The sequence below is a fragment of the Urocampus carinirostris genome, chromosome 1 (genome assembly GCF_059441175.1).
Source record: "Urocampus carinirostris isolate Australia breed hairy pipefish chromosome 1, RoL_Ucar_1.0, whole genome shotgun sequence".
Classification (NCBI taxonomy): domain Eukaryota; kingdom Metazoa; phylum Chordata; class Actinopteri; order Syngnathiformes; family Syngnathidae; genus Urocampus; species Urocampus carinirostris.
Window position 1 is genome coordinate 72,581,556 of NC_142349.1, and position 19,994 is coordinate 72,601,549.

General features: G+C 46.1%; 2 non-coding genes across 2 annotated transcripts; both read right to left on the reverse strand.

Annotated features, from left to right (window-relative positions):
• Positions 1–3,369: 3,369 nt before the first annotated feature.
• trnae-cuc (transfer RNA glutamic acid (anticodon CUC)) lies at positions 3,370–3,441 on the reverse strand. Its single transcript has one exon. It is a non-coding gene; the product is annotated as a tRNA-Glu (tRNA).
• A 9,391-nt stretch (positions 3,442–12,832) lies between these two features.
• Positions 12,833–12,904, reverse strand: trnae-cuc (transfer RNA glutamic acid (anticodon CUC)). The gene has a single exon. It is a non-coding gene; the product is annotated as a tRNA-Glu (tRNA).
• Between the last annotated feature and the right edge of the window lie 7,090 nt (positions 12,905–19,994).

Below are 19,994 nucleotides of genomic sequence, written 5' to 3' on the forward strand. Positions count from 1 at the left end.
TAATAGACCTGACCGGGAATCGAACCCGGGCCACAGCAGTGAGAGTGCTGGATCCTAGCCACTAGTCCATCAGGGAATGAACAGGAAAAAAGTTGACTGTCGGAAAACCCATTCTAGAAAAAGGAACATCTTTCAATTTTCTTTCCAATTCCTCAAGAGGAATTTTCTATCTGCGTGTAACAGTTTCCCTGACCTGGAATCGAACCCGGGCCACAGCAGTGAAAGTGCTGGATCTTAGCCACTAGACCACCAAGGACTTTACTAGAAAAAAAGTTGACTGTCGTCAAATCCATTCTATAAAAGGAACCTCTTTCAATGCTTTCTCCAATAAGAATTTTCTGTCTTTCCGTCTATAATAATAGACCTGACCTGGAATCGAACCCAGGCCACAGCAGTGAAAGTGCTGAATCCTAGCCACTAGACCACCAAGGACTTTACTAGAAAAAAAGTTGACTGTCGGAAAACCCATTCTAGAAAAAGGAACCTCTTTCAATGCTTTCTCCAATAAGAATTTTCTGTCTTTCCGTCTATTATAATAGACCTGACCGGGAATCGAACCCGGGCCACAGCAGTGAGAGTGCTGGATCCTAGCCACTAGTCCATCAGGGAATGAACAGGAAAAAAGTTGACTGTCGGAAAACCCATTCTAGAAAAAGGAACATCTTTCAATTTTCTTTCCAATTCCTCAAGAGGAATTTTCTATCTGCGTGTAACAGTTTCCCTGACCTGGAATCGAACCCGGGCCACAGCAGTGAAAGTGCTGGATCTTAGCCACTAGACCACCAAGGACTTTACTAGAAAAAAAGTTGACTGTCGTCAAATCCATTCTATAAAAAGAACCTCTTTCAATGCTTTCTCCAATAAGAATTGTCTGTCTGTCTGTCTGTCTGTCTGTCTGTCTGTCTGTCTGTCTGTCTGTCTGTCTGTCTGTCTGTCTGTCTGTCTGTCTGTCTGTCTGTCTGTCTGTCTGTCTGTCTGTCTGTCTGTCTGTCTGTCTGTCTGTCTGTCTGTCTGTCTGTCTGTCTGTCTGTCTGTCTGTCTGTCTGTCTGTCTGTCTGTCTGTCTGTCTGTCTGTCTGTCTGTCTGTCTGTCTGTCTGTCTGTCTGTCTGTCTGTCTGTCTGTCTGTCTGTCTGTCTGTCTGTCTGTCTGTCTGTCTGTCTGTCTGTCTGTCTGTCTGTCTGTCTGTCTGTCTGTCTGTCTGTCTGTCTGTCTGTCTGTCTGTCTGTCTGTCTGTCTGTCTGTCTGTCTGTCTGTCTGTCTGTCTGTCTGTCTGTCTGTCTGTCTGTCTGTCTGTCTGTCTGTCTGTCTGTCTGTCTGTCTGTCTGTCTGTCTGTCTGTCTGTCTGTCTGTCTGTCTGTCTGTCTGTCTGTCTGTCTGTCTGTCTGTCTGTCTGTCTGTCTGTCTGTCTGTCTGTCTGTCTGTCTGTCTGTCTGTCTGTCTGTCTGTCTGTCTGTCTGTCTGTCTGTCTGTCTGTCTGTCTGTCTGTCTGTCTGTCTGTCTGTCTGTCTGTCTGTCTGTCTGTCTGTCTGTCTGTCTGTCTGTCTGTCTGTCTGTCTGTCTGTCTGTCTGTCTGTCTGTCTGTCTGTCTGTCTGTCTGTCTGTCTGTCTGTCTGTCTGTCTGTCTGTCTGTCTGTCTGTCTGTCTGTCTGTCTGTCTGTCTGTCTGTCTGTCTGTCTGTCTGTCTGTCTGTCTGTCTGTCTGTCTGTCTGTCTGTCTGTCTGTCTGTCTGTCTGTCTGTCTGTCTGTCTGTCTGTCTGTCTGTCTGTCTGTCTGTCTGTCTGTCTGTCTGTCTGTCTGTCTGTCTGTCTGTCTGTCTGTCTGTCTGTCTGTCTGTCTGTCTGTCTGTCTGTCTGTCTGTCTGTCTGTCTGTCTGTCTGTCTGTCTGTCTGTCTGTCTGTCTGTCTGTCTGTCTGTCTGTCTGTCTGTCTGTCTGTCTGTCTGTCTGTCTGTCTGTCTGTCTGTCTGTCTGTCTGTCTGTCTGTCTGTCTGTCTGTCTGTCTGTCTGTCTGTCTGTCTGTCTGTCTGTCTGTCTGTCTGTCTGTCTGTCTGTCTGTCTGTCTGTCTGTCTGTCTGTCTGTCTGTCTGTCTGTCTGTCTGTCTGTCTGTCTGTCTGTCTGTCTGTCTGTCTGTCTGTCTGTCTGTCTGTCTGTCTGTCTGTCTGTCTGTCTGTCTGTCTGTCTGTCTGTCTGTCTGTCTGTCTGTCTGTCTGTCTGTCTGTCTGTCTGTCTGTCTGTCTGTCTGTCTGTCTGTCTGTCTGTCTGTCTGTCTGTCTGTCTGTCTGTCTGTCTGTCTGTCTGTCTGTCTGTCTGTCTGTCTGTCTGTCTGTCTGTCTGTCTGTCTGTCTGTCTGTCTGTCTGTCTGTCTGTCTGTCTGTCTGTCTGTCTGTCTGTCTGTCTGTCTGTCTGTCTGTCTGTCTGTCTGTCTGTCTGTCTGTCTGTCTGTCTGTCTGTCTGTCTGTCTGTCTGTCTGTCTGTCTGTCTGTCTGTCTGTCTGTCTGTCTGTCTGTCTGTCTGTCTGTCTGTCTGTCTGTCTGTCTGTCTGTCTGTCTGTCTGTCTGTCTGTCTGTCTGTCTGTCTGTCTGTCTGTCTGTCTGTCTGTCTGTCTGTCTGTCTGTCTGTCTGTCTGTCTGTCTGTCTGTCTGTCTGTCTGTCTGTCTGTCTGTCTGTCTGTCTGTCTGTCTGTCTGTCTGTCTGTCTGTCTGTCTGTCTGTCTGTCTGTCTGTCTGTCTGTCTGTCTGTCTGTCTGTCTGTCTGTCTGTCTGTCTGTCTGTCTGTCTGTCTGTCTGTCTGTCTGTCTGTCTGTCTGTCTGTCTGTCTGTCTGTCTGTCTGTCTGTCTGTCTGTCTGTCTGTCTGTCTGTCTGTCTGTCTGTCTGTCTGTCTGTCTGTCTGTCTGTCTGTCTGTCTGTCTGTCTGTCTGTCTGTCTGTCTGTCTGTCTGTCTGTCTGTCTGTCTGTCTGTCTGTCTGTCTGTCTGTCTGTCTGTCTGTCTGTCTGTCTGTCTGTCTGTCTGTCTGTCTGTCTGTCTGTCTGTCTGTCTGTCTGTCTGTCTGTCTGTCTGTCTGTCTGTCTGTCTGTCTGTCTGTCTGTCTGTCTGTCTGTCTGTCTGTCTGTCTGTCTGTCTGTCTGTCTGTCTGTCTGTCTGTCTGTCTGTCTGTCTGTCTGTCTGTCTGTCTGTCTGTCTGTCTGTCTGTCTGTCTGTCTGTCTGTCTGTCTGTCTGTCTGTCTGTCTGTCTGTCTGTCTGTCTGTCTGTCTGTCTGTCTGTCTGTCTGTCTGTCTGTCTGTCTGTCTGTCTGTCTGTCTGTCTGTCTGTCTGTCTGTCTGTCTGTCTGTCTGTCTGTCTGTCTGTCTGTCTGTCTGTCTGTCATAGTTTCCCTGACCGGGAATCGAACCCGGGCCACAGCAGTGAGAGTGCTGGATCCTAGCCACTAGACCACCAAGGACTTTACTAGAAAAAAGTTGACTGTCGTCAAATCCATTCTATAAAAGGAACCTCTTTCAATGCTTTCTCCGATAAAAAAATTTCTGTCTTTCCGTCTATTATAATAGACCTGACCTGGAATCGAACCCAGGCCACAGCAGTGAAAGTGCTGGATCCTAGCCACTAGACCACCAAGGACTTTACTAGAAAAAAAGTTGACTGTCGGAAAACCCATTCTAGAAAAAGGAACCTCTTTCAATGTTCATTCCAATTCCTCAAGAGGAATTTTCTATCTGCGTGTAACAGTTTCCCTGACCTGGAATCGAACCCGGGCCACAGCAGTGAAAGTGCTGGATCCTAGCCACTAGACCACCAAGGACTTTACTAGAAAAAAAGTTGACTGTCGTCAAATCCATTCTATAAAAGGAACCTCTTTCAATGCTTTCTCCAATAAGAATTTTCTGTCTTTCCGTCTATAATAATAGACCTGACCTGGAATCGAACCCAGGCCACAGCAGTGAAAGTGCTGGATCCTAGCCACTAGACCACCAAGGACTTTACTAGAAAAAAAGTTGACTGTCGTCAAATCCATTCTATAAAAGGAACCTCTTTCAATGCTTTCTCCAATAAGAATTTTCTGTCTTTCCGTCTATAATAATAGACCTGACCTGGAATCGAACCCAGGCCACAGCAGTGAAAGTGCTGGATCCTAGCCACTAGACCACCAAGGACTTTACTAGAAAAAAAGTTGACTGTCGGAAAACCCATTCTAGAAAAAGGAACCTCTTTCAATGCTTTCTCCAATAAGAATTTTCTGTCTTTCCGTCTATTATAATAGACCTGACCGGGAATCGAACCCGGGCCACAGCAGTGAGAGTGCTGGATCCTAGCCACTAGTCCATCAGGGAATGAACAGGAAAAAAGTTGACTGTCGGAAAACCCATTCTAGAAAAAGGAACATCTTTCAATTTTCTTTCCAATTCCTCAAGAGGAATTTTCTATCTGCGTGTAACAGTTTCCCTGACCTGGAATCGAACCCGGGCCACAGCAGTGAAAGTGCTGGATCCTAGCCACTAGACCACCAAGGACTTTACTAGAAAAAAAGTTGACTGTCGGAAAACCCATTCTAGAAAAAGGAACCTCTTTCAATGCTTTCTCCAATAAGAATTTTCTGTCTTTCCGTCTATTATAATAGACCTGACCGGGAATCGAACCCGGGCCACAGCAGTGAGAGTGCTGGATCCTAGCCACTAGTCCATCAGGGAATGAACAGGAAAAAAGTTGACTGTCGGAAAACCCATTCTAGAAAAAGGAACATCTTTCAATTTTCTTTCCAATTCCTCAAGAGGAATTTTCTATCTGCGTGTAACAGTTTCCCTGACCTGGAATCGAACCCGGGCCACAGCAGTGAAAGTGCTGGATCCTAGCCACTAGACCACCAAGGACTTTACTAGAAAAAAAGTTGACTGTCGTCAAATCCATTCTATAAAAAGAACCTCTTTCAATGCTTTCTCCAAAAAGAATTGTCTGTCTGTCTGTCTGTCTGTCTGTCTGTCTGTCTGTCTGTCTGTCTGTCTGTCTGTCTGTCTGTCTGTCTGTCTGTCTGTCTGTCTGTCTGTCTGTCTGTCTGTCTGTCTGTCTGTCTGTCTGTCTGTCTGTCTGTCTGTCTGTCTGTCTGTCTGTCTGTCTGTCTGTCTGTCTGTCTGTCTGTCTGTCTGTCTGTCTGTCTGTCTGTCTGTCTGTCTGTCTGTCTGTCTGTCTGTCTGTCTGTCTGTCTGTCTGTCTGTCTGTCTGTCTGTCTGTCTGTCTGTCTGTCTGTCTGTCTGTCTGTCTGTCTGTCTGTCATAGTTTCCCTGACCGGGAATCAAACCCGGGCCACAGCAGTGAGAGTGCTGGATCCTAGCCACTAGACCACCAAGGACTTTACTAGAAAAAAGTTGACTGTCGTCAAATCCATTCTATAAAAGGAACCTCTTTCAATGCTTTCTCCGATAAAAAATTTCTGTCTTTCCGTCTATTATAATAGACCTGACCGGGAATCGAACCCGGGCCACAGCAGTGAGAGTGCTGGATCCTAGCCACTAGACCATCAGGGACTGTACAGGAAAAAAGTTGACTGTCGGAAAACCCATTCTAGAAAAAGGAACCTCTTTCAATGTTCATTCCAATTCCTCAAGAGGAATTTTCTATCTGCGTGTAACAGTTTCCCTGACCTGGAATCGAACCCAGGCCACAGCAGTGAAAGTGCTGAATCCTAGCCACTAGACCACCAAGGACTTTACTAGAAAAAAAGTTGACTGTTGTCAAATCCATTCTATAAAAGGAACCTCTTTCAATGCTTTCTCCAATAAGAATTTTCTGTCTTTCCGTCTATAATAATAGACCTGACCTGGAATCGAACCCAGGCCACAGCAGTGAAAGTGCTGGATCCTAGCCACTAGACCACCAAGGACTTTACTAGAAAAAAAGTTGACTGTCGGAAAACCCATTCTAGAAAAAGGAACCTCTTTCAATGCTTTCTCCAATAAGAATTTTCTGTCTTTCCGTCTATTATAATAGACCCGACCGGGAATCGAACCCGGGCCACAGCAGTGAGAGTGCTGGATCCTAGCCACTAGTCCATCAGGGAATGAACAGGAAAAAAGTTGACTGTCGGAAAACCCATTCTAGAAAAAGGAACATCTTTCAATTTTCTTTCCAATTCCTCAAGAGGAATTTTCTATCTGCGTGTAACAGTTTCCCTGACCTGGAATCGAACCCGGGCCACAGCAGTGAAAGTGCTGGATCCTAGCCACTAGACCACCAAGGACTTTACTAGAAAAAAAGTTGACTGTCGTCAAATCCATTCTATAAAAGGAACCTCTTTCAATGCTTTCTCCAATAAGAATTTTCTGTCTTTCCGTCTATAATAATAGACCTGACCTGGAATCGAACCCAGGCCACAGCAGTGAAAGTGCTGGATCCTAGCCACTAGACCACCAAGGACTTTACTAGAAAAAAAGTTGACTGTCGTCAAATCCATTCTATAAAAGGAACCTCTTTCAATGCTTTCTCCAATAAGAATTTTCTGTCTTTCCGTCTATAATAATAGACCTGACCTGGAATCGAACCCAGGCCACAGCAGTGAAAGTGCTGGATCCTAGCCACTAGACCACCAAGGACTTTACTAGAAAAAAAGTTGACTGTCGGAAAACCCATTCTAGAAAAAGGAACCTCTTTCAATGCTTTCTCCAATAAGAATTTTCTGTCTTTCCGTCTATTATAATAGACCTGACCGGGAATCGAACCCGGGCCACAGCAGTGAGAGTGCTGGATCCTAGCCACTAGTCCATCAGGGAATGAACAGGAAAAAAGTTGACTGTCGGAAAACCCATTCTAGAAAAAGGAACATCTTTCAATTTTCTTTCCAATTCCTCAAGAGGAATTTTCTATCTGCGTGTAACAGTTTCCCTGACCTGGAATCGAACCCGGGCCACAGCAGTGAAAGTGCTGGATCCTAGCCACTAGACCACCAAGGACTTTACTAGAAAAAAAGTTGACTGTCGGAAAACCCATTCTAGAAAAAGGAACATCTTTCAATTTTCTTTCCAATTCCTCAAGAGGAATTTTCTATCTGCGTGTAACAGTTTCCCTGACCTGGAATCGAACCCGGGCCACAGCAGTGAAAGTGCTGGATCCTAGCCACTAGACCACCAAGGACTTTACTAGAAAAAAAGTTGACTGTCGTCAAATCCATTCTATAAAAAGAACCTCTTTCAATGCTTTCTCCAAAAAGAATTGTCTGTCTGTCTGTCTGTCTGTCTGTCTGTCTGTCTGTCTGTCTGTCTGTCTGTCTGTCTGTCTGTCTGTCTGTCTGTCTGTCTGTCTGTCTGTCTGTCTGTCTGTCTGTCTGTCTGTCTGTCTGTCTGTCTGTCTGTCTGTCTGTCTGTCTGTCTGTCTGTCTGTCTGTCTGTCTGTCTGTCTGTCTGTCTGTCTGTCTGTCTGTCTGTCTGTCTGTCTGTCTGTCTGTCTGTCTGTCTGTCTGTCTGTCTGTCTGTCTGTCTGTCTGTCTGTCTGTCTGTCTGTCTGTCTGTCTGTCTGTCTGTCTGTCTGTCTGTCTGTCTGTCTGTCTGTCTGTCTGTCTGTCTGTCTGTCTGTCTGTCTGTCTGTCTGTCTGTCTGTCTGTCTGTCTGTCTGTCTGTCTGTCTGTCTGTCTGTCTGTCTGTCTGTCTGTCTGTCTGTCTGTCTGTCTGTCTGTCTGTCTGTCTGTCTGTCTGTCTGTCTGTCTGTCTGTCTGTCTGTCTGTCTGTCTGTCTGTCTGTCTGTCTGTCTGTCTGTCTGTCTGTCTGTCTGTCTGTCTGTCTGTCTGTCTGTCTGTCTGTCTGTCTGTCTGTCTGTCTGTCTGTCTGTCTGTCTGTCTGTCTGTCTGTCTGTCTGTCTGTCTGTCTGTCTGTCTGTCTGTCTGTCTGTCTGTCTGTCTGTCTGTCTGTCTGTCTGTCTGTCTGTCTGTCTGTCTGTCTGTCTGTCTGTCTGTCTGTCTGTCTGTCTGTCTGTCTGTCTGTCTGTCTGTCTGTCTGTCTGTCTGTCTGTCTGTCTGTCTGTCTGTCTGTCTGTCTGTCTGTCTGTCTGTCTGTCTGTCTGTCTGTCTGTCTGTCTGTCTGTCTGTCTGTCTGTCTGTCTGTCTGTCTGTCTGTCTGTCTGTCTGTCTGTCTGTCTGTCTGTCTGTCTGTCTGTCTGTCTGTCTGTCTGTCTGTCTGTCTGTCTGTCTGTCATAGTTTCCCTGACCGGGAATCAAACCCGGGCCACAGCAGTGAGAGTGCTGGATCCTAGCCACTAGACCACCAAGGACTTTACTAGAAAAAAGTTGACTGTCGTCAAATCCATTCTATAAAAGGAACCTCTTTCAATGCTTTCTCCGATAAAAAATTTCTGTCTTTCCGTCTATTATAATAGACCTGACCGGGAATCGAACCCGGGCCACAGCAGTGAGAGTGCTGGATCCTAGCCACTAGACCATCAGGGACTGTACAGGAAAAAAGTTGACTGTCGGAAAACCCATTCTAGAAAAAGGAACCTCTTTCAATGTTCATTCCAATTCCTCAAGAGGAATTTTCTATCTGCGTGTAACAGTTTCCCTGACCTGGAATCGAACCCAGGCCACAGCAGTGAAAGTGCTGAATCCTAGCCACTAGACCACCAAGGACTTTACTAGAAAAAAAGTTGACTGTTGTCAAATCCATTCTATAAAAGGAACCTCTTTCAATGCTTTCTCCAATAAGAATTTTCTGTCTTTCCGTCTATAATAATAGACCTGACCTGGAATCGAACCCAGGCCACAGCAGTGAAAGTGCTGGATCCTAGCCACTAGACCACCAAGGACTTTACTAGAAAAAAAGTTGACTGTCGGAAAACCCATTCTAGAAAAAGGAACCTCTTTCAATGCTTTCTCCAATAAGAATTTTCTGTCTTTCCGTCTATTATAATAGACCTGACCGGGAATCGAACCCGGGCCACAGCAGTGAGAGTGCTGGATCCTAGCCACTAGTCCATCAGGGAATGAACAGGAAAAAAGTTGACTGTCGGAAAACCCATTCTAGAAAAAGGAACATCTTTCAATTTTCTTTCCAATTCCTCAAGAGGAATTTTCTATCTGCGTGTAACAGTTTCCCTGACCTGGAATCGAACCCGGGCCACAGCAGTGAAAGTGCTGGATCCTAGCCACTAGACCACCAAGGACTTTACTAGAAAAAAAGTTGACTGTCGTCAAATCCATTCTATAAAAGGAACCTCTTTCAATGCTTTCTCCAATAAGAATTTTCTGTCTTTCCGTCTATAATAATAGACCTGACCTGGAATCGAACCCAGGCCACAGCAGTGAAAGTGCTGGATCCTAGCCACTAGACCACCAAGGACTTTACTAGAAAAAAAGTTGACTGTCGTCAAATCCATTCTATAAAAGGAACCTCTTTCAATGCTTTCTCCAATAAGAATTTTCTGTCTTTCCGTCTATAATAATAGACCTGACCTGGAATCGAACCCAGGCCACAGCAGTGAAAGTGCTGGATCCTAGCCACTAGACCACCAAGGACTTTACTAGAAAAAAAGTTGACTGTCGGAAAACCCATTCTAGAAAAAGGAACCTCTTTCAATGCTTTCTCCAATAAGAATTTTCTGTCTTTCCGTCTATTATAATAGACCTGACCGGGAATCGAACCCGGGCCACAGCAGTGAGAGTGCTGGATCCTAGCCACTAGTCCATCAGGGAATGAACAGGAAAAAAGTTGACTGTCGGAAAACCCATTCTAGAAAAAGGAACATCTTTCAATTTTCTTTCCAATTCCTCAAGAGGAATTTTCTATCTGCGTGTAACAGTTTCCCTGACCTGGAATCGAACCCGGGCCACAGCAGTGAAAGTGCTGGATCCTAGCCACTAGACCACCAAGGACTTTACTAGAAAAAAAGTTGACTGTCGTCAAACCCATTCTAGAAAAAGGAACCTCTTTCAATGCTTTCTCCAATAAGAATTTTCTGTCTTTCCGTCTATTATAATAGACCTGACCGGGAATCGAACCCGGGCCACAGCAGTGAGAGTGCTGGATCCTAGCCACTAGTCCATCAGGGAATGAACAGGAAAAAAGTTGACTGTCGGAAAACCCATTCTAGAAAAAGGAACATCTTTCAATTTTCTTTCCAATTCCTCAAGAGGAATTTTCTATCTGCGTGTAACAGTTTCCCTGACCTGGAATCGAACCCGGGCCACAGCAGTGAAAGTGCTGGATCCTAGCCACTAGACCACCAAGGACTTTACTAGAAAAAAAGTTGACTGTCGTCAAATCCATTCTATAAAAAGAACCTCTTTCAATGCTTTCTCCAAAAAGAATTGTCTGTCTGTCTGTCTGTCTGTCTGTCTGTCTGTCTGTCTGTCTGTCTGTCTGTCTGTCTGTCTGTCTGTCTGTCTGTCTGTCTGTCTGTCTGTCTGTCTGTCTGTCTGTCTGTCTGTCTGTCTGTCTGTCTGTCTGTCTGTCTGTCTGTCTGTCTGTCTGTCTGTCTGTCTGTCTGTCTGTCTGTCTGTCTGTCTGTCTGTCTGTCTGTCTGTCTGTCTGTCTGTCTGTCTGTCTGTCTGTCTGTCTGTCTGTCTGTCTGTCTGTCTGTCTGTCTGTCTGTCTGTCTGTCTGTCTGTCTGTCTGTCTGTCTGTCTGTCTGTCTGTCTGTCTGTCTGTCTGTCTGTCTGTCTGTCTGTCTGTCTGTCTGTCTGTCTGTCTGTCTGTCTGTCTGTCTGTCTGTCTGTCTGTCTGTCTGTCTGTCTGTCTGTCTGTCTGTCTGTCTGTCTGTCTGTCTGTCTGTCTGTCTGTCTGTCTGTCTGTCTGTCTGTCTGTCTGTCTGTCTGTCTGTCTGTCTGTCTGTCTGTCTGTCTGTCTGTCTGTCTGTCTGTCTGTCTGTCTGTCTGTCTGTCTGTCTGTCTGTCTGTCTGTCTGTCTGTCTGTCTGTCTGTCTGTCTGTCTGTCTGTCTGTCTGTCTGTCTGTCTGTCTGTCTGTCTGTCTGTCTGTCTGTCTGTCTGTCTGTCTGTCTGTCTGTCTGTCTGTCTGTCTGTCTGTCTGTCTGTCTGTCTGTCTGTCTGTCTGTCTGTCTGTCTGTCTGTCTGTCTGTCTGTCTGTCTGTCTGTCTGTCTGTCTGTCTGTCTGTCTGTCTGTCTGTCTGTCTGTCTGTCTGTCTGTCTGTCTGTCTGTCTGTCTGTCTGTCTGTCTGTCTGTCTGTCTGTCTGTCTGTCTGTCTGTCTGTCTGTCTGTCTGTCTGTCTGTCTGTCTGTCTGTCTGTCTGTCTGTCTGTCTGTCTGTCTGTCTGTCTGTCTGTCTGTCTGTCTGTCTGTCTGTCTGTCTGTCTGTCTGTCTGTCTGTCTGTCTGTCTGTCTGTCTGTCTGTCTGTCTGTCTGTCTGTCTGTCTGTCTGTCTGTCTGTCTGTCTGTCTGTCTGTCTGTCTGTCTGTCTGTCTGTCTGTCTGTCTGTCTGTCTGTCTGTCTGTCTGTCTGTCTGTCTGTCTGTCTGTCTGTCTGTCTGTCTGTCTGTCTGTCTGTCTGTCTGTCTGTCTGTCTGTCTGTCTGTCTGTCTGTCTGTCTGTCTGTCTGTCTGTCTGTCTGTCTGTCTGTCTGTCTGTCTGTCTGTCTGTCTGTCTGTCTGTCTGTCTGTCTGTCTGTCTGTCTGTCTGTCTGTCTGTCTGTCTGTCTGTCTGTCTGTCTGTCTGTCTGTCTGTCTGTCTGTCTGTCTGTCTGTCTGTCTGTCTGTCTGTCTGTCTGTCTGTCTGTCTGTCTGTCTGTCTGTCTGTCTGTCTGTCTGTCTGTCTGTCTGTCTGTCTGTCTGTCTGTCTGTCTGTCTGTCTGTCTGTCTGTCTGTCTGTCTGTCTGTCTGTCTGTCTGTCTGTCTGTCTGTCTGTCTGTCTGTCTGTCTGTCTGTCTGTCTGTCTGTCTGTCTGTCTGTCTGTCTGTCTGTCTGTCTGTCTGTCTGTCTGTCTGTCTGTCTGTCTGTCTGTCTGTCTGTCTGTCTGTCTGTCTGTCTGTCTGTCTGTCTGTCTGTCTGTCTGTCTGTCTGTCTGTCTGTCTGTCTGTCTGTCTGTCTGTCTGTCTGTCTGTCTGTCTGTCTGTCTGTCTGTCTGTCTGTCTGTCTGTCTGTCTGTCTGTCTGTCTGTCTGTCTGTCTGTCTGTCTGTCTGTCTGTCTGTCTGTCTGTCTGTCTGTCTGTCTGTCTGTCTGTCTGTCTGTCTGTCTGTCTGTCTGTCTGTCTGTCTGTCTGTCTGTCTGTCTGTCTGTCTGTCTGTCTGTCTGTCTGTCTGTCTGTCTGTCTGTCTGTCTGTCTGTCTGTCTGTCTGTCTGTCTGTCTGTCTGTCTGTCTGTCTGTCTGTCTGTCTGTCTGTCTGTCTGTCTGTCTGTCTGTCTGTCTGTCTGTCTGTCTCTGTCTGTCTGTCTGTCTGTCTGTCTGTCTGTCTGTCTGTCTGTCTGTCTGTCTGTCTGTCTGTCTGTCTCTGTCTGTCTGTCTGTCTGTCTGTCTGTCTGTCTGTCTGTCTGTCTGTCTGTCTGTCTGTCTGTCTGTCTGTCTGTCTGTCTGTCTGTCTGTCTGTCTGTCTGTCTGTCTGTCTGTCTGTCTGTCTGTCTGTCTGTCTGTCTGTCTGTCTGTCTGTCTGTCTGTCTGTCTGTCTGTCTGTCTGTCTGTCTGTCTGTCTGTCTGTCTGTCTGTCTGTCTGTCTGTCTGTCTGTCTGTCTGTCTGTCTGTCTGTCTGTCTGTCTGTCTGTCTGTCTGTCTGTCTGTCTGTCTGTCTGTCTGTCTGTCTGTCTGTCTGTCTGTCTGTCTGTCTGTCTGTCTGTCTGTCTGTCTGTCTGTCTGTCTGTCTGTCTGTCTGTCTGTCTGTCTGTCTGTCTGTCTGTCTGTCTGTCTGTCTGTCATAGTTTCCCTGACCGGGAATCGAACCCGGGCCACAGCAGTGAGAGTGCTGGATCCTAGCCACTAGACCACCAAGGACTTTACTAGAAAAAAGTTGACTGTCGTCAAATCCATTCTATAAAAGGAACCTCTTTCAATGCTTTCTCCGATAAAAAAATTTCTGTCTTTCCGTCTATTATAATAGACCTGACCTGGAATCGAACCCAGGCCACAGCAGTGAAAGTGCTGGATCCTAGCCACTAGACCACCAAGGACTTTACTAGAAAAAAAGTTGACTGTCGGAAAACCCATTCTAGAAAAAGGAACCTCTTTCAATGTTCATTCCAATTCCTCAAGAGGAATTTTCTATCTGCGTGTAACAGTTTCCCTGACCTGGAATCGAACCCGGGCCACAGCAGTGAAAGTGCTGGATCCTAGCCACTAGACCACCAAGGACTTTACTAGAAAAAAAGTTGACTGTCGTCAAATCCATTCTATAAAAGGAACCTCTTTCAATGCTTTCTCCAATAAGAATTTTCTGTCTTTCCGTCTATAATAATAGACCTGACCTGGAATCGAACCCAGGCCACAGCAGTGAAAGTGCTGGATCCTAGCCACTAGACCACCAAGGACTTTACTAGAAAAAAAGTTGACTGTCGTCAAATCCATTCTATAAAAGGAACCTCTTTCAATGCTTTCTCCAATAAGAATTTTCTGTCTTTCCGTCTATAATAATAGACCTGACCTGGAATCGAACCCAGGCCACAGCAGTGAAAGTGCTGGATCCTAGCCACTAGACCACCAAGGACTTTACTAGAAAAAAAGTTGACTGTCGGAAAACCCATTCTAGAAAAAGGAACCTCTTTCAATGCTTTCTCCAATAAGAATTTTCTGTCTTTCCGTCTATTATAATAGACCTGACCGGGAATCGAACCCGGGCCACAGCAGTGAGAGTGCTGGATCCTAGCCACTAGTCCATCAGGGAATGAACAGGAAAAAAGTTGACTGTCGGAAAACCCATTCTAGAAAAAGGAACATCTTTCAATTTTCTTTCCAATTCCTCAAGAGGAATTTTCTATCTGCGTGTAACAGTTTCCCTGACCTGGAATCGAACCCGGGCCACAGCAGTGAAAGTGCTGGATCCTAGCCACTAGACCACCAAGGACTTTACTAGAAAAAAAGTTGACTGTCGTCAAATCCATTCTATAAAAAGAACCTCTTTCAATGCTTTCTCCAAAAAGAATTGTCTGTCTGTCTGTCTGTCTGTCTGTCTGTCTGTCTGTCTGTCTGTCTGTCTGTCTGTCTGTCTGTCTGTCTGTCTGTCTGTCTGTCTGTCTGTCTGTCTGTCTGTCTGTCTGTCTGTCTGTCTGTCTGTCTGTCTGTCTGTCTGTCTGTCTGTCTGTCTGTCTGTCTGTCTGTCTGTCTGTCTGTCTGTCTGTCTGTCTGTCTGTCTGTCTGTCTGTCTGTCTGTCTGTCTGTCTGTCTGTCTGTCTGTCTGTCTGTCTGTCTGTCTGTCTGTCTGTCTGTCTGTCTGTCTGTCTGTCTGTCTGTCTGTCTGTCTGTCTGTCTGTCTGTCTGTCTGTCTGTCTGTCTGTCTGTCTGTCTGTCTGTCTGTCTGTCTGTCTGTCTGTCTGTCTGTCTGTCTGTCTGTCTGTCTGTCTGTCTGTCTGTCTGTCTGTCTGTCTGTCTGTCTGTCTGTCTGTCTGTCTGTCTGTCTGTCTGTCTGTCTGTCTGTCTGTCTGTCTGTCTGTCTGTCTGTCTGTCTGTCTGTCTGTCTGTCTGTCTGTCTGTCTGTCTGTCTGTCTGTCTGTCTGTCTGTCTGTCTGTCTGTCTGTCTGTCTGTCTGTCTGTCTGTCTGTCTGTCTGTCTGTCTGTCTGTCTGTCTGTCTGTCTGTCTGTCTGTCTGTCTGTCTGTCTGTCTGTCTGTCTGTCTGTCTGTCTGTCTGTCTGTCTGTCTGTCTGTCTGTCTGTCTGTCTGTCTGTCTGTCTGTCTGTCTGTCTGTCTGTCTGTCTGTCTGTCTGTCTGTCTGTCTGTCTGTCTGTCTGTCTGTCTGTCTGTCTGTCTGTCTGTCTGTCTGTCTGTCTGTCTGTCTGTCTGTCTGTCTGTCTGTCTGTCTGTCTGTCTGTCTGTCTGTCTGTCTGTCTGTCTGTCTGTCTGTCTGTCTGTCTGTCTGTCTGTCTGTCTGTCTGTCTGTCTGTCTGTCTGTCTGTCTGTCTGTCTGTCTGTCTGTCTGTCTGTCTGTCTGTCTGTCTGTCTGTCTGTCTGTCTGTCTGTCTGTCTGTCTGTCTGTCTGTCTGTCTGTCTGTCTGTCTGTCTGTCTGTCTGTCTGTCTGTCTGTCTGTCTGTCTGTCTGTCTGTCTGTCTGTCTGTCTGTCTGTCTGTCTGTCTGTCTGTCTGTCTGTCTGTCTGTCTGTCTGTCTGTCTGTCTGTCTGTCTGTCTGTCTGTCTGTCTGTCTGTCTGTCTGTCTGTCTGTCTGTCTGTCTGTCTGTCTGTCTGTCTGTCTGTCTGTCTGTCTGTCTGTCTGTCTGTCTGTCTGTCTGTCTGTCTGTCTGTCTGTCTGTCTGTCTGTCTGTCTGTCTGTCTGTCTGTCTGTCTGTCTGTCTGTCTGTCTGTCTGTCTGTCTGTCTGTCTGTCTGTCTGTCTGTCTGTCTGTCTGTCTGTCTGTCTGTCTGTCTGTCTGTCTGTCTGTCTGTCTGTCTGTCTGTCTGTCTGTCTGTCTGTCTGTCTGTCTGTCTGTCTGTCTGTCTGTCTGTCTGTCTGTCTGTCTGTCTGTCTGTCTGTCATAGTTTCCCTGACCGGGAATCAAACCCGGGCCACAGCAGTGAGAGTGCTGGATCCTAGCCACTAGACCACCAAGGACTTTACTAGAAAAAAGTTGACTGTCGTCAAATCCATTCTATAAAAGGAACCTCTTTCAATGCTTTCTCCGATAAAAAATTTCTGTCTTTCCGTCTATTATAATAGACCTGACCGGGAATCGAACCCGGGCCACAGCAGTGAGAGTGCTGGATCCTAGCCACTAGACCATCAGGGACTGTACAGGAAAAAAGTTGACTGTCGGAAAACCCATTCTAGAAAAAGGAACCTCTTTCAATGTTCATTCCAATTCCTCAAGAGGAATTTTCTATCTGCGTGTAACAGTTTCCCTGACCTGGAATCGAACCCGGGCCACAGCAGTGAAAGTGCTGAATCCTAGCCACTAGACCACCAAGGACTTTACTAGAAAAAAAGTTGACTGTCGTCAAATCCATTCTATAAAAGGAACCTCTTTCAATGCTTTCTCCAATAAGAATTTTCTGTCTTTCCGTCTATAATAATAGACCTGACCTGGAATCGAACCCAGGCCACAGCAGTGAAAGTGCTGGATCCTAGCCACTAGACCACCAAGGACTTTACTAGAAAAAAAGTTGACTGTCGGAAAACCCATTCTAGAAAAAGGAACCTCTTTCAATGCTTTCTCCAATAAGAATTTTCTGTCTTTCCGTCTATTATAATAGACCTGACCGGGAATCGAACCCGGGCCACAGCAGTGAGAGTGCTGGATCCTAGCCACTAGTCCATCAGGGAATGAACAGGAAAAAAGTTGACTGTCGGAAAACCCATTCTAGAAAAAGGAACATCTTTCAATTTTCTTTCCAATTCCTCAAGAGGAATTTTCTATCTGCGTGTAACAGTTTCCCTGACCTGGAATCGAACCCGGGCCACAGCATTGAAAGTGCTGGATCTTAGCCACTAGACCACCAAGGACTTTACTAGAAAAAAAGTTGACTGTCGTCAAATCCATTCTATAAAAGGAACCTCTTTCAATGCTTTCTCCAATAAGAATTTTCTGTCTTTCCGTCTATAATAATAGACCTGACCTGGAATCGAACCCAGGCCACAGCAGTGAAAGTGCTGAATCCTAGCCACTAGACCACCAAGGACTTTACTAGAAAAAAAGTTGACTGTCGGAAAACCCATTCTAGAAAAAGGAACCTCTTTCAATGCTTTCTCCAATAAGAATTTTCTGTCTTTCCGTCTATTATAATAGACCTGACCGGGAATCGAACCCGGGCCACAGCAGTGAGAGTGCTGGATCCTAGCCACTAGTCCATCAGGGAATGAACAGGAAAAAAGTTGACTGTCGGAAAACCCATTCTAGAAAAAGGAACATCTTTCAATTTTCTTTCCAATTCCTCAAGAGGAATTTTCTATCTGCGTGTAACAGTTTCCCTGACCTGGAATCGAACCCGGGCCACAGCAGTGAAAGTGCTGGATCTTAGCCACTAGACCACCAAGGACTTTACTAGAAAAAAAGTTGACTGTCGTCAAATCCATTCTATAAAAAGAACCTCTTTCAATGCTTTCTCCAATAAGAATTGTCTGTCTGTCTGTCTGTCTGTCTGTCTGTCTGTCTGTCTGTCTGTCTGTCTGTCTGTCTGTCTGTCTGTCTGTCTGTCTGTCTGTCTGTCTGTCTGTCTGTCTGTCTGTCTGTCTGTCTGTCTGTCTGTCTGTCTGTCTGTCTGTCTGTCTGTCTGTCTGTCTGTCTGTCTGTCTGTCTGTCTGTCTGTCTGTCTGTCTGTCTGTCTGTCTGTCTGTCTGTCTGTCTGTCTGTCTGTCTGTCTGTCTGTCTGTCTGTCTGTCTGTCTGTCTGTCTGTCTGTCTGTCTGTCTGTCTGTCTGTCTGTCTGTCTGTCTGTCTGTCTGTCTGTCTGTCTGTCTGTCTGTCTGTCTGTCTGTCTGTCTGTCTGTCTGTCTGTCTGTCTGTCTGTCTGTCTGTCTGTCTGTCTGTCTGTCTGTCTGTCTGTCTGTCTGTCTGTCTGTCATAGTTTCCCTGACCGGGAATCAAACCCGGGCCACAGCAGTGAGAGTGCTGGATCCTAGCCACTAGACCACCAAGGACTTTACTAGAAAAAAAGTTGACTGTCGGAAAACCCATTCTAGAAAAAGGAACCTCTTTCAATGCTTTCTCCAATAAGAATTTTCTGTCTTTCCGTCTATTATAATAGACCTGACCGGGAATCGAACCCGGGCCACAGCAGTGAGAGTGCTGGATCCTAGCCACTAGTCCATCAGGGAATGAACAGGAAAAAAGTTGACTGTCGGAAAACCCATTCTAGAAAAAGGAACATCTTTCAATTTTCTTTCCAATTCCTCAAGAGGAATTTTCTATCTGCGTGTAACAGTTTCCCTGACCTGGAATCGAACCCGGGCCACAGCAGTGAAAGTGCTGGATCTTAGCCACTAGACCACCAAGGACTTTACTAGAAAAAAAGTTGACTGTCGTCAAATCCATTCTATAAAAAGAACCTCTTTCAATGCTTTCTCCAATAAGAATTGTCTGTCTGTCTGTCTGTCTGTCTGTCTGTCTGTCTGTCTGTCTGTCTGTCTGTCTGTCTGTCTGTCTGTCTGTCTGTCTGTCTGTCTGTCTGTCTGTCTGTCTGTCTGTCTGTCTGTCTGTCTGTCTGTCTGTCTGTCTGTCTGTCTGTCTGTCTGTCTGTCTGTCTGTCTGTCTGTCTGTCTGTCTGTCTGTCTGTCTGTCTGTCTGTCTGTCTGTCTGTCTGTCTGTCTGTCTGTCTGTCTGTCTGTCTGTCTGTCTGTCTGTCTGTCTGTCTGTCTGTCTGTCTGTCTGTCTGTCTGTCTGTCTGTCTGTCTGTCTGTCTGTCTGTCTGTCTGTCTGTCTGTCTGTCTGTCTGTCTGTCTGTCTGTCTGTCTGTCTGTCTGTCTGTCTGTCTGTCTGTCTGTCTGTCTGTCTGTCTGTCTGTCTGTCTGTCTGTCTGTCTGTCTGTCATAGTTTCCCTGACCGGGAATCAAACCCGGGCCACAGCAGTGAGAGTGCTGGATCCTAGCCACTAGACCACCAAGGACTTTACTAGAAAAAAAGTTGACTGTCGGAAAACCCATTCTAGAAAAAGGAACCTCTTTCAATGCTTTCTCCAATAAGAATTTTCTGTCTTTCCGTCTATTATAATAGACCTGACCGGGAATCGAACCCGGGCCACAGCAGTGAGAGTGCTGGATCCTAGCCACTAGTCCATCAGGGAATGAACAGGAAAAAAGTTGACTGTCGGAAAACCCATTCTAGAAAAAGGAACATCTTTCAATTTTCTTTCCAATTCCTCAAGAGGAATTTTCTATCTGCGTGTAACAGTTTCCCTGACCTGGAATCGAACCCGGGCCACAGCAGTGAAAGTGCTGGATCTTAGCCACTAGACCACCAAGGACTTTACTAGAAAAAAAGTTGACTGTCGTCAAATCCATTCTATAAAAAGAACCTCTTTCAATGCTTTCTCCAATAAGAATTGTCTGTCTGTCTGTCTGTCTGTCTGTCTGTCTGTCTGTCTGTCTGTCTGTCTGTCTGTCTGTCTGTCTGTCTGTCTGTCTGTCTGTCTGTCTGTCTGTCTGTCTGTCTGTCTGTCTGTCTGTCTGTCTGTCTGTCTGTCTGTCTGTCTGTCTGTCTGTCTGTCTGTCTGTCTGTCTGTCTGTCTGTCTGTCTGTCTGTCTGTCTGTCTGTCTGTCTGTCTGTCTGTCTGTCTGTCTGTCTGTCTGTCTGTCTGTCTGTCTGTCTGTCTGTCTGTCTGTCATAGTTTCCCTGACCGGGAATCAAACCCGGGCCACAGCAGTGAGAGTGCTGGATCCTAGCCACTAGACCACCAAGGACTTTACTAGAAAAAAGTTGACTGTCGTCAAATCCATTTTATAAAAGGAACCTCTTTCAATGCTTTCTCCGATAAAAAAATTTCTGTCTTTCCGTCTATTATAATAGACCTGACCGGGAATCGAACCCGGGCCACAGCAGTGAGAGTGCTGGATCCTAGCCACTAGACCACCAAGGACTTTACTAGAAAAAAAGTTGACTGTCGGAAAACCCATTCTAGAAAAAGGAACCTCTTTCAATGTTCATTCCAATTCCTCAAGAGGAATTTTCTATCTGCGTGTAACAGTTTCCCTGACCTGGAATCGAACCCAGGCCACAGCAGTGAAAGTGCTGAATCCTAGCCACTAGACCACCAAGGACTTTACTAGAAAAAAAGTTGACTGTCGTCAAATCCATTCTATAAAAGGAACCTCTTTCAATGCTTTCTCCAATAAGAATTTTCTGTCTTTCCGTCTATAATAATAGACCTGACCTGGAATCGAACCCAGGCCACAGCAGTGAAAGTGCTGGATCCTAGCCACTAGACCACCAAGGACTTTACTAGAAAAAAA